Source organism: Anabrus simplex, chromosome 9 (assembly GCF_040414725.1).
Source record: "Anabrus simplex isolate iqAnaSimp1 chromosome 9, ASM4041472v1, whole genome shotgun sequence".
NCBI classification, from domain to species: Eukaryota; Metazoa; Arthropoda; class Insecta; order Orthoptera; family Tettigoniidae; genus Anabrus; species Anabrus simplex.
In genome coordinates, this window is record NC_090273.1 from 128,972,781 (window position 1) to 128,986,282 (window position 13,502).

Below are 13,502 nucleotides of genomic sequence, written 5' to 3' on the forward strand. Positions count from 1 at the left end.
GAAGAGCTCTATAAGTACACCTAGAGGTAACGGAGGGTGATATTCTACGGGCACCTAGTAAGAATAGGGGCTGCCTGGCCGAGGCGCTAAAGGCGTGCTCGGCTCGCCCGGAAGGACGTAGGTTCGATTCCCCGTCAGGAAGTCGTAAAATTTAAGAAACTAGATTTCCACTTCCGGAGGTGCACATGGCCCTGAGGTTCACTCAGCCTACACCAAAAATGAGTACCAGGTTTATTCCTCGGGGCAAAGGCGGCTGGGCATAGAGCTAACCACTCTACCTCATCAAGTGCCTCCAAGGGCCTTCATGGCCTGTACGGAGATGACTTTGCTTTGCTTGCTCTACCCAGTAAGAATGGATGACAAACGACTGACCAAGAATATCTACAAATACATCATGGGGTTGAAGGTCACCTCCAAGTGGGTAGAAGAGGTCAAGAGGAATCGACGATCTAAAATCATTTGAAGAGAAACCACTAAAACGGAGGCCCGAACGGATCATTTCCCAAGAGGAGATAAAGATGAGACGCGAAAGAATGAAGAGGATTTGGGAAGAGAAGAGAAGAAAGTCAAAGAAACCTTAAGTTCTAAGCGCTCCATAGATGGCCACATTTGGAAACAAATAATAATAATAATAATAATAATAATAATAATAATAATAATACCGGGCCAGTTAGCCGTGCGGTTAGGGGCGCGCACCTGTGAGCTTGCATCCGGGAGATAGTCGGTTCGAACCCCACTGGCAGCAGCCCTGAAAATGGTTTTCCGTGGTTTCCCCATTTTCACACCAGGCACGGCCGCTTCCTTCCCACTCCTAGACCTTTCCTATCCCATCGTCGCTATAAGACCTATCTGTGCCGGTTCGACGTAAAGCAACTAGCAAAATAATAATAATAATAATAATAATAATAATAATAATAATAATAATAATAATAATAATAATAATAATAATAATAATAATAACTCGGGACCCGCAGCGGAGACTATGGATTGCTTGAATACACTCCGCATCCTGAATCCTGTTCCCATGTTAAATGAGAAAACAAATCTTCCCGATTACTGGATACTGGCCGCACTTAAGCGACTGCAGCTATCGAGCTCGGTGTTTTGGGAAACTGCCCTTATGGTGACACATTAGGAAACTCCCGCAATCGTAAGATCATTCATTGCCGAAGAGCTTCGTGGAAAGTTTGACGTTGACGTTGAAAAGAGGAACATCCACACACCTACAATCGAATTTTACAGGGAAAAGTACCATTTAGAAGATGAAGTATTGGGTTTAATGGTAGGGACATGTGGTACTATAAGTTGTTTTTTATGAGTTTCTGGAACAGATTCAACTTACAAAGTTCCAGAATCAGTCTTTTGGTAGTCCCACTGTACGAGGATCTTTGTCCATTTTAAAAACACATATGTATTCACAGCAGTTTCCTTCATATTGCCTTTAATGTCCTAATAACGAATGTATTTTTCTTTAATTATTTATTTGTGTTTCAAAATGTTGAATGTTATAGCCTGTATAGACGACATATTCAGGGCTGGATTTCTCACATACAGATAAAGAAAAAAGTTTATGTGAACATGGGTCCAGTAATGCGTACTTTCTTGGCCTCCACGATCACCTGATCTAAACCCTTTGTATTTATTTGTGTGGGTTTAAGCAAAGTCTTCAGTGTACGCGACTGTTGTGTAGGACGAAGCAACACTCCATGGAACAAAATTAAGGACCTTTCTAACATTTCGTAAACACCGGATATACTCGACTGTGTTCGTAACTCCATGCGACGTCGATCATGAACCTGTAGTATGACAAGAGGTTGGCATTTTCAATACCTTTTGTAAAGGTAATGACCGGAGTACATCAGCACATGTAAGATAGCCCACAATACCTGATGTTCTAGCCCACGACAGAGTCCGATATCTCGAAAAGTACGCTCTTCCGAACACACGTTTATATACATTTTTTCCTTCTCTATATTTGAGGAATCAAACCTTGAAATTCTACCGTGTATTCTTGAAATATCCTCTATATTGTGTTTTTAATCTTTGATTTTTTAAAGTTATTTATCAGACAATGTCCAATTTAAATTAAATTTAATTTTTTGATATAGTTAAAGTTTCTTCTTGTGACAATTCAGAATGTCCTGAATAATAAACATGAAAACTGATCCCACTACATATTCTCATTTCCCACCAGTTCAACTTTTCTCCATCATGAAATTAAGAAAATCAACAACGCTTGGGCAGTTCAGACTAGACGAAACCGGTCGGGTGAATCTAGGTGATTTCACGTCGAACAATCCAGCTGGGTCAGCTGCAATGTAAAACGTGTATTGTAGGGCTGTCGCATCAACAAGACCTGCCAATAAAACCTTGGTTCTCGAAATTAAATACTGACAGAAAATGCATAACATCTAACATACTAGTGCACTAAACATCTAGATTATACACGTGTTGTAGTAGTAGTAGTAGTAGTAGTAGTAGTAGTAGTACCTCATTATTCCGGACTAACTGAGGCTCCAGACTGTCCGAATTAATGGAAGTCCAGATTAAACAAAATATTTATTTTTTTAATACCAATATAATGGTCCGTTATTGGACATTATAAATTTTCCAGCCAACTCATTCTTGGTTGCCTGCGTTTCGCCCTCGTGTGCTAAGTTAGGCTCATCAGTTGGGACTTAGCACATCACCCAAGACGCAAGGCTAGTGCATACTGTGGAGGCCACTGCATAGGCTACTTAAAAATTTATAATGTCCAATAACGGACTATTATATTGGTATTATAAATTTACTCATTCGGGACAAATATTTTAAATTCCCTATGGGAATCAACATCTGTATTATATTTCTTTTTTTGCTAGTGGTTTTACGTTGCACCGACACAAATAGGTCTTATGGCGACGATGGGATAGGAATGGCCTAGGAGTTGGAAGGAAGCGGCCGTGGCCTTAATTATGGTAAAGCCCCAGCATTTGCCTGATGTGAAAATAGGAAACCACGGGAAACCATCTTCAGGGCTGCCGACAGTGGTATTAGAAACCACTATCTCCCGGATGCAAGCTAACAGCCACGCGCTCCTAACCGCACAGCCAACTCGCCCGGTTAAACAAAAAAACTTATGAAATAAGCCAAGATGCATATTTAAACACACTCTTCAGTAGAAAGAACGTGTACAGAATTTTGAATCTAAGAAATACAAAGGTTGTTTAGTATATGAATATTTAATTTTCACGACCACATTGTAATAGAAAGCGACTTTCAACCTATTAGGTCGTGTTACGTACATTTAGTACGTGTTGAAGAGATGTTAAGTACAGAACAAAAATGGCCAAGCAGACACCAGTGGGATCCGAACCCACAACCTCCCGATTTCGCGTCGGTTGCTCTACCAATTGAGCTATGGTGGGCTAGGCCATCTTTATTCTGTTGGAAATGATCTAAGCTACAGGTCTGGTACTACTACCATCACACTGTAGAGTGCGTTTAAGTTGCCCGTTGAGGGCCAAGTCAATGTGGTCGTGAAAATTCAATATTCATTGACTTGGCCCTCAACGGGCAATAGCTCAATTGGTAGAGCAACCGACGCGAAATCGGGAGGTTGTGGGTTCGGATCCCACCGGTGTCTGGTTGGCCATTTTTGTTCTGTACTTAACATCTCTTCAACACGTACTAAACGTACGTAACACGACCTAATAGGTTGAAAGTCGCTTTCTATTGTTTAGTATACATGATATAATGCAATACAGTATTAGGGCCTACAAAATATAGAACAAATAGTGCAGTACAGAATTAGAACATGACAATCAAGGCACACCTTCATTGACACACTTGACACGCTCTGAAGAAACTGCTCATCATTTGTTGTCTTCCTTTCAATAATTAACTCACGCAGATGCCTCAAATGTTCTTAATACGCAGATGTGTTTTCATCGTTGTTATATTCAACTTATCTAATGACAATGTTTAGATGGTCTTTAATTTCAATAAGTTTTGACTTAGAGTCAATAATATAATTTGCTTCATCCTGGTCATATTCATCCGTTTCAGAGTTTCCTGCAGAGATCACTTTTTCAATGATCTCCTCTTCTGTTAATATGTGGTAACCTGGATCATCTTCATCTGCTTTTAGGCACAATTCAATGTCTTCCAGTGTTGCTGAATTTTCACCACCTTGGTGGAGGATGTTTTGAAAATTCTCTGTTTCCAGTCCAGGCGTATCTGGTTCAACCTCTTTAGTTATTGTAAGTTACTTCCACGAGTTAATCAAAGTAGGTGGTTTTGTATCATTGACAGCAGACGCGAAATTGAAAATCATGGATCTGAAATTGCAATTGCATTTACGTATTATTATCAAACGGCTGTCCGGATTAAGTCAAGTCCGGACTAATGGTATCCGGATTAATGAGGTTCTATTGTATTATTATCAAACAGCTGTCCGGATTAAGCCAAGTCCGGACTAATGGAATCCGGATTAATGAGGTTCTATTGTATTATTATCAAACGGCTGTCCGGATTAAGTCAAGTCCGCACTAATGGTATCCGGATTAATGAGGTTATATTGTATTATCATCAAACGGCTCTCCGGATTAAGCCAAGTCCGGACTAATGAGATCCGGATTAATGAGGTTCTATTGTATTATTAGAAAACAGCTGTCCGGATTAAGCCAAGTCCGGACTAATGGTATCCTAATTAATGAGGTTCTACTCTAGTATTATCAAACGGCTGTCCGGATTAAGCCAAGTCCGGACTCATGAGATCCGGATTAATGAGGTTCTACTGTATTATTATCAAACGGCTGTCCGGATTAAGCCAAATCCGGACCCCATTTGTTCTACTGTATTTTTATTTTACGACAGATGGTGGTATACAATTTCTAATCACTTGATTGCGTGCCGAAAGCCTGAATTTCAATTTCAGACCTCTCCAGACTGCACATATGGAGTGAGGGCATCTGACGCTGTTGATGGTGATTCGTCCGGCGGATGGAGACGTGAAGCTTTGAGCGGACCCCTTGATGCTATTCGTCAGGAGCAGGCTATGTACCGACACTGGGTTTTACCTTCTCCCTTCCTACTATCATACATCACGTCATTCATTTCATCTCATTAACTCCTCTGATAATGTTGACATCAGAAAGGCAATCCAGTCGTAAACGTTGCTAGGAAGATTCATCTCACTTCATAACCTACCCCAGGGATGGCGATCCTATGACACGCTCACGATTTGTGTGCCACACCATACAACATAATAACACATTTTAATATTGCGTTTTAGTAAAGAAGTATGTTACAATTAATTATATAACCATATATTTTACAAATTTTATAACGTTAAAGCAGAGCCTCCGTGGTTCATGCGGCAGCGCGCCGGGCTCTCACCACTGAGTTCCGGGGTTCAAATCCTGGTCACCGCATGTTAGATTTGTGCTAGACAAAGCGGATGCGGAACAGGATTTTCTCAAGGTACTCCAGTTTTCCCTATCATCTTTCAATCCAGCAACACTCTCCACTATCTTTTCACTTCATTTTTCAGTCATTAATCAGATGATTGTGGCACAGTTCCTATCCTCGCCGCTAGTTTTCGTTTATTTATTCCGAAAATTTACCTGTTTTTACGGTAAAACGTAAATTCCAATAATGTTTGCAACATAAAATCATGGAACATTCAATCGAATGTATTTATATTTATGTATTTATGTTTATATATTTATATAATACCTAAAAGAAGTCAAAGGAGGTGGTTTCATGACGATTTTTAAAGGAAAATAACTGGTGGCACACTAGGCAATGGAAAATTATAAACACGACCTTAATTGACAGGCTAGTCGGAAAAGGTTTGCCATCCCTGACCTACCCCAAAGAAAAACGGGACAAGGGTTGTATGTATTCATCACCATGCTTAAGTACACAAATATCCAAAATTTAGATCGCAGATGGCCTAATTCTTTTATCTGTCGTTATCCAATACGTTATCCAGTCATATTTAAGCTCACAGGACTATGAAGCTAGTTGTCATTTCTATCACAATCTATTTGAGATCTCACAAGATTTCCCCCTTTGTCGGTCCCGCAAATCATTCAGGGCGTCGCAAAGTGGTGACCGACGAAGTGAAGGCTTTACCGCAGAATCAGCAGTTGAAATCCTCTCACGCTTGCGCCATAAAGATGAGATTTCTCTAATGCTTCCGGAATACATAGAGAGAAAAGGAACCGAGCTATATTCCAGTATTTCCATTTATATTGTTCTCATGACAAGTACCCTGCTACGTATTGAGCTGTTGTTATTTCATAAATCATGTCTCACTCCTTGAGTAAACTACCAAAAAGAGATTCGATGCCTAAGACTGAATTTTAATATCACAAAGGAAAGAAAAATCCATTCATCATCAGAACTACTGCGATCCAAAGAACAGAAGAATATGGAGAGTATTCCTCCAGAAATAATCGACTCTTCATAAATATCTGCTCATTCTAAGCTAGCTGTGAAAATTGTTTGATTTTCAAAAAACAAGTGCATTATACACTGACGGAAAAAAATTAGTACAACCTTTTAGAGTTTTCCAATTTACTCAAGATTTATTGTTGAAAATAGTGCATATGAGTACATGAAATGATTACATTTGCATATCAATAGCTCAAGCAGTACTGAGGTACCAGGTGTCGATCCCTGCTGAAACACCCATATTAGTACGTGGTGTATCCTCCATGGGCGGCAATGCAGGCGCTGATTCTGGCATCCATTCGGTCATACACGAGGAGAATACTGTCTTGGGATCCATTATTCGACGTCTGTTCGACTTGTTCACGTAGTTCTGCAAGAGTTGTGTGCTGACGAGTCGCACGTGTCAGTTGTCGTCCTATCATATCCCACACGTGCTCGATGGGAGACAGGTCAGGAGACCATGCTGGCCACGGAAGTTGCTGCACGTCTTGTAGAGCACGTTGAGTTTCATGCGCAGTCTTTCGGTGAACATTATCCTGTTGGAACCTTCTGTTGCAAGAATGGCAAGAGAACGGGTCTTACGACTCTCTGCACGTACTCAGCGTTCCCTTCACAAACACCGAAGGTGGTCGAGAGTTGTAGTTTATCACACCCCTGACCATAAGACCTGGGGTGGGGCCACTGTGTCTTAGGTTACGGCCAGTGCATGCGGCGAGCGGAGCCTTGCCGCTATCGAAAAGTTGAAGAGTGGGGAGGAGAGAGCGGCTGTATGGACATCTAGCAAGAGTCAGTCAGCGGGGCGGTGTCTCCCCTGCACGTAGTGATTAGATAATGGCAGTTTCAATTTTCTCGTTTGTCTCTGCTTTTAGAAATGTTTTATCTAAACTGAAGAATTCGACGTACGACTAGGAGAGAATTTCGTGATCATCTAGTAAATAAATTACGTGAAATGCATAGGGAATTTCATCATTTATATAGAGAACTGAATTGATTTCCTGCTAAGATGTTTCAAATATACTTCTATGTCCATTCAAACTTTTGACTTCTTTCTAAAACTTAAGGCGCGACTACAGAAGCAAGTCACCAACTTCCAGAGACCCATAAAAGTCAGATGTAATGACAAACACAAGTTTTCATATCGGCAATATATGACAAAGGATAATAATATTAATTAAACAATAATAATAGGGCGAAAAATAATAATAATAATAATAATAATAATAATAATAATAATAATAATAATAATAATAATAATATGTTGCATTAAATACAATATTGTTTATGTCCATAACCGTGATTGATTTTTTACTGAATTTATCTCGTATATTTAAGATCGTTCCAATCTCTTTCCAGGCTTCCCTTGTCACTAATAGGTTTTTGAAATTCTTCTCTCTGTCGTTCCATAGGAAAGTTCAGGTTTAAACTTCAGAAATTAGCACTTTCATCTCCTCCCTTATTAATTTACTAACAGTCATTGCGAGCGGCGCAGCTGAAATCTCAAACAGGAGTGAGCGGCTAGCGGCAGGCAGCGTTGTCCTTGAGCCAACTTCCCCTCCAAAATGACGCGCCGCTGGCACTATGGCCACATGCATTTGCTAACACAGGTTTGAGTCTCATCTTTGCCGCCACACAACGCAACGCTCCGCTCGCCGCCTGCACCGTGGCCGAAGCCTTAGACGAATGCACTCTACGAGACAGCGCTCGCCAGTCTACGTCGTACGCGCAAATGACCATCACTTGCATGCAGGCAGAATCTGCTTTTATCGCTGAAGACCACTGCCCGCCCTTCCATCTTCCAAGTGGTCCTCTGACGGCCCCAGTCGAGCCGTGCATATCGATGCTGAGGCGTGAGTGGAAGACGGGCTAGAGTAGTCCCACTGCTAGTAATCGGTTGACAACAGTTCGTGTTGACACTTCTGTGCTCACAAACCCTCTTATCTGTGCTGTGGTAGCTGTACGATCTGTCAATGCTGCCCTTGCAGTACGACGATCTTGGCGGACGTCTGTGCTGCGTGTGAGATGAGATTGGAAGTTTGCTATCATACTGAGGTGAGATTGCTCTGTTATCTTACTGTTCTGAGGGGCCCGATTATCAATATAGTGGTAGAAGAAGCAACACGATATGATAATCATAATAATAAGAATAATAATTTACAGCAGAATTTGCGCAGTGAGAAGGAATAAGACCAAAAGAAGGTGACAGGAACAAGAAAATCTCGAATTTAACAAAGCAAACAGGATATGTATTTAACAGATAATAAAAAAATTGTAAACATTTTTCAACAAGTTTAGTAAATCACAGACAAGAGTTTGCTAGACTGAAATATATAGAGGAAACCTTGAAAGACAAGGAAAATGTGCCACATTTACAATATAAAACATCAAAACCGTATGAATAAGTATAAAGGGTACAATGAAGAATAATATAAGTCGATATAGAGGAAGCAACCTGAAAGAAAAAGTGAAAAGAAGGAAAAAGGATAAAAATGAAGTAGGGATTGAACGGGGAAAGGGATTCTCTTCGCCGGGTGAAGTTACGCTGCAGAATGTGTTAAATAAGCATTATACCAAAAAGGTAACGATGGTCCAAGGAAATAGATATTGTGATTTCAAAATTCCATTATCCGTAGTACAGTTCGTGTTTGAAAGGTTTTTAGTCGAAATAATGTCTTGCACATATATTTGATGCCGTAATAAGCTGGCCAAAGTAAAGTTCAAATGGGGCAGATGGCCCAATGAAGAATTTAATGTCCAAATAACATTATGATAAAACTTGCTCACCGGATAACCTGGAGAAAATAACAGTCCAGATGGTAAATGACAATATCGAACGTAGCAGTAGTATGGCTGCTTCCACCACTCCGTAACGAAGCCAGACTCAATATTTTGAGCGGTGGAGCGAGATTATATAATCGTACAGAAACATCGAGAAGAATAGAGAAGTTGAAAACCAGCATATTCCAGAAACGTCATAATCACGTGTTCAATAGAGGTTAGCGCAAGCACACACACACACACACACAGGTAGAGGAGGCGGTGCGTGGAGAAGAAGATGACGTCAGGATCACGTGATGAACAGAGTAGGCAGGCGACAGGTGAGCATAGCAGAAGAGTGAATGAAGCAGTGGCGGCGTGATCGGCGAAAACCAGCATGCGAAGGTAGGATGTATACGTAGCGGTAGCGGAGATCGTAACACGTGGACGTCCAGAACCTCGTCTACAGGTGTGAAAGTGTTCACGTAACCATTGCAACCATCATCGTTGCACAACTGACGCAGCACGTCCAACTTGTGTGGCAATTCTCCGAAAGGACCACCCCGCCACTCGGAAGGCCACAACTTGCCCCCCTGTCAAACTCGCTCAGTTGGCTGTAGGAAGCACAAGTGCGTCTCCATGGCAAGGCACCTGTTTGCTTCGCACGTTCACATCACACTGAGTAGTGATGGGTAGTTCGCGAACGAACTAGTTCTCGGGAACTACTTCACTCCCACGAACTGTGAAGTGTTTACTCGTCTCTCGAGAACTACTTCGCGAGCTGTAAAACTTCACGAGTGTGAAGGGAATGGGAAGGAACTTGTTGGTGGACGAACTACTTCAGCGGTGCAAAGTGCTCTGGCGGGAAAATTACACATTTTGAAGTAGTTCGTAAAGTAGTTCTTTCTTGGGAGCGAGAGTGTTGGAGTCTGACGTTTAGCGCCACCGACGAGAAAAAGTTGACCAACGCTCAGATGTTATAAATTTATGTTTCAGTCAGGGGATGGAATCACCACCAAGAAAAGGGTTCTCTTGCGATAACAGATCAGCGTTTAAAACATCTCATTTTCAAATCGACAATATTTCACAAAAATTTTTATTATCTTTGAAAAGAAATAGATTTTTCCTACACTTTCATTCCTGAGGGTTTGGGGCGGGGAGGAGAGAGTGTGAACTGACATTACCGGTAATAGGAACGTTCATCTCTGTAGCATCTGTACGAATGTTATAGAGAAGTGCACCTGCGTGATACCTGTTGTCCACTTTGTGTACTTCCTCGTTCTGGAAAGCTCGCGAAGCGATGAAGCCTTGTATGAAGGGAATGAAAAGAACTTGTTCACGGACGAACTACTTCAGCGATTGCAGAGTGCTCTAGCGGCAAAGTTACACATTTTGAAGTAGTTCGTGAAGTAGTTCTTTCTTGGGAGCGAGAGTGAATGAACTAGTTCCCAGAGGTGAACTGCTTCTTCCCATTACTAACACGGAGCCTTATGACTGCAAACCACCGCCGTCTCAATCCTATATACTGCCTGCTCTATCCTATGCGGTTAACATGTTTCTCAGCGTGAGCTCTTAGTGTCACGAACCTCCGCTAGGGGCGCCAGCTAACGCACCCAACTTATCTCCGTACCCACGTTATTCTGTTCCAGTGCGTTTGCATCGAGCATTTATTTGTGTGTCTCTGGTTGTAAAATGATTAATTGTTGTGTTCCTCACTGTATATCAAAACAGGAAATCCAATTTTTTCAGGTGTGAGGATTCCTGTTATCCCTGCAAGTAAAGACTTCAAGAAAATTGTAGCCTGAATTTTAGAGATGGAGATAAAAAGATAAAAACTAAAAGAAAAAAAATTATTGAAGCCAGAGAGAGTGCATAGTCCGTCTTCGAATTATCCCCATTACCTTCAAACTAGAAAAATAGCCCCACGAAAGACCAGACAGTGACAAGGTATTTCTTCGGAAGAAATCTGTGATGAAACAAGCCGCAGGAAATACACTGGATGACGAGTACGAAATTAATTTGAACAACGATTCCAGCAAGTAAGAATGACAGCAGTGATCAGAATATCAGACATTAGAGGCTCCGATCAAGAATTCTGAGACTGCGATAACAGCTGATGTCTAATCATAATAAAGTTAAAAGACTACAGAGACAATTCGAAGACAACCCAGAAATTGATCGTCTGAATAAAATAAAGGAAGCAGCCAAACAAAGGAAAAACGACCGTTTTTAAAAATCAGATCCATAATTTTCGCAAGACAAAATCCGGGCAGTCAGAACAAATCACGCGGTACTATGTGGCATGGGGAATAGTATCCCAAACGGTTACGAATATGGCAGGACTGCTGGTCTAGTGTCAGCTCCGTCACAAAGTACTCTGGACAGGTAGCCTAAATGGAAAATGTTGATTGTGTTTGTCGGGGTTTCCCAATTAGTGAAGGAAAGACTTAGAGCTGAATGTAAAACTCTCAGACCAAGAGATAGGAGTGTAACAGTGATCGCAGATTAAATGGCTAATTAGGTACGGCTACTCTACGACCGAACCAGTGACAAGTTCCTTTGCGTAGTCAATGTTGAAGGTGTATTTGGCACAGATATTGTAAAATCTCCTGCTCTCGCGAATAAACTGTCGTGTTTTCTTGTAATCCGACTTTCAAATAAGTTCTCTAGCGCTGCTGCCTACTTCCATTAAAGGCGTAGAGTCTACGATCTATCCCTTTTAGTTCAGAAATGATTACTGTAATGCCTTTCGGCAAAACAATCCAGACTGTGTGCATTTCTATTCGCAAGCAGATAAAATACTTACAATGGTTGAATGATGATTTCATCGAGTACGTTAAAATAATTCGGTTGGAATCAAAACGTGAAAAACTGAAGTGTCTGACTAATGAGACGGCAGATGCTGTCTCGCGAACGGTGAAATCTATAGTGGAATGTGTGTCTTACCTATTAAAAAATCAGTAATTTAATGTTCTCACTAGATGATTTTATGGAGACGCAATAGAAGCTCTATTTAGTTCAGTGAGATTGGGTGGTGGATTTAATGACATGGCGAACGCACGCACTGCATTATGTGCTATAAAACGTATCCTGAAAACTGGTCATGAACAAAGGGTCAACGAAATAGTGATAGACATTTTTTTGCGTCCACTGCTGGTAAATAACAGAAAGAAAAGGACTGAGAAGGTGCTCCGTTACTCGTGTCGAGAAAATTCTGAAATTTGTATGTACCATGCAGCATAGGATGATCCTAATATATCTACTGTAACTGGTAAGATTTTATATATTTTACGTTTCTATATCTTAAGCCAAGCTCAAATGTGAAATATTAGTTTCTGTATGTGCATTATCCTCTCAATTAGTAACATGTTAAGGATTATTTTTCATTTTATATTGGTGTTACGGACTCTCTTAACCAACATGTGCTGTTGGTGCGGTAAGTGCTGCCATCTGCAATGTCGCTGTAAACGCAATTCTCGCGGCACAGAGCAGGCAGTATATAGAGATTGAGACGGCGGTGCTGCAAACATTCCCTATTAAAGGGTACACGCAGATGGCGTCTTGGCAGCTATGCCACTGCGCTATCTGTTGGCAGACGACATTGAATCCATTATCACTACATCTACTATCCCCCAAGTAGCATCTGCCATCATCGGATCAAAATCGGTGTCGGCTTTCCAGACGTACTAATTCTTTTTTTTTTTTTTTTTTTTTTTTCCGGCAGTGAAAATTACCAAGAAACGAGAGACACTTCAATTTAATTGGCATAAGAAGGAAGTGTGTGAATATGAAGAAGTTGACCTTGTCATTTCTCCTGTGGGTGGGGGTGGTACAAAACATCCCCTGCCGTCGTAAGAGGTGACTAAAAGTGAGGCTCTGAAATTCGGGCAAAGCGTTGGCGATCACGGTTCCCTTAACTAAGTTTGGCATTGCTTGTGTCAAGCTCCTCATCTTCATGTTTTCTATCCTACCACTCTAGATCCACTGTTATTCTTCTTCTCCTTTGGTATAGGCTGACTAAGGATCACGATATTCAACTACTGAGTTTGGGGTGGGATGCGGTTTTTGCCCTGGCTCTCCGCTGGTCAGAGGGTAAGTGTCTTCCTTCTTGACGGTTTGTCCTGGAACTTCATTTGTTTAAGCATCCTCCTGAGAAATATCCGGTCTTTTAAGTCTCCTTCTGATCCTCCCAGTTCCTTCTGTCAACCATAGTGACTTGGTCTTCTTCTTTTGCCCGTAAACAAGAAGCTGGTTGGCAACCTTACGTGATGCATCTTGTAGACGTGTCCATAAAATCTAGGCGTCTC

The 13,502-nt window shown here is 41.3% G+C and overlaps 1 protein-coding gene across 1 annotated transcript in view; it reads right to left on the minus strand.

The window, feature by feature from the left end:
• Positions 1-13,502, minus strand: part of LOC136880906 (glycine receptor subunit alpha-3) — a 733,896-nt gene that overhangs the window by 363,808 nt on the left and 356,586 nt on the right. The gene's annotated exons all lie outside the window — the stretch shown is intronic.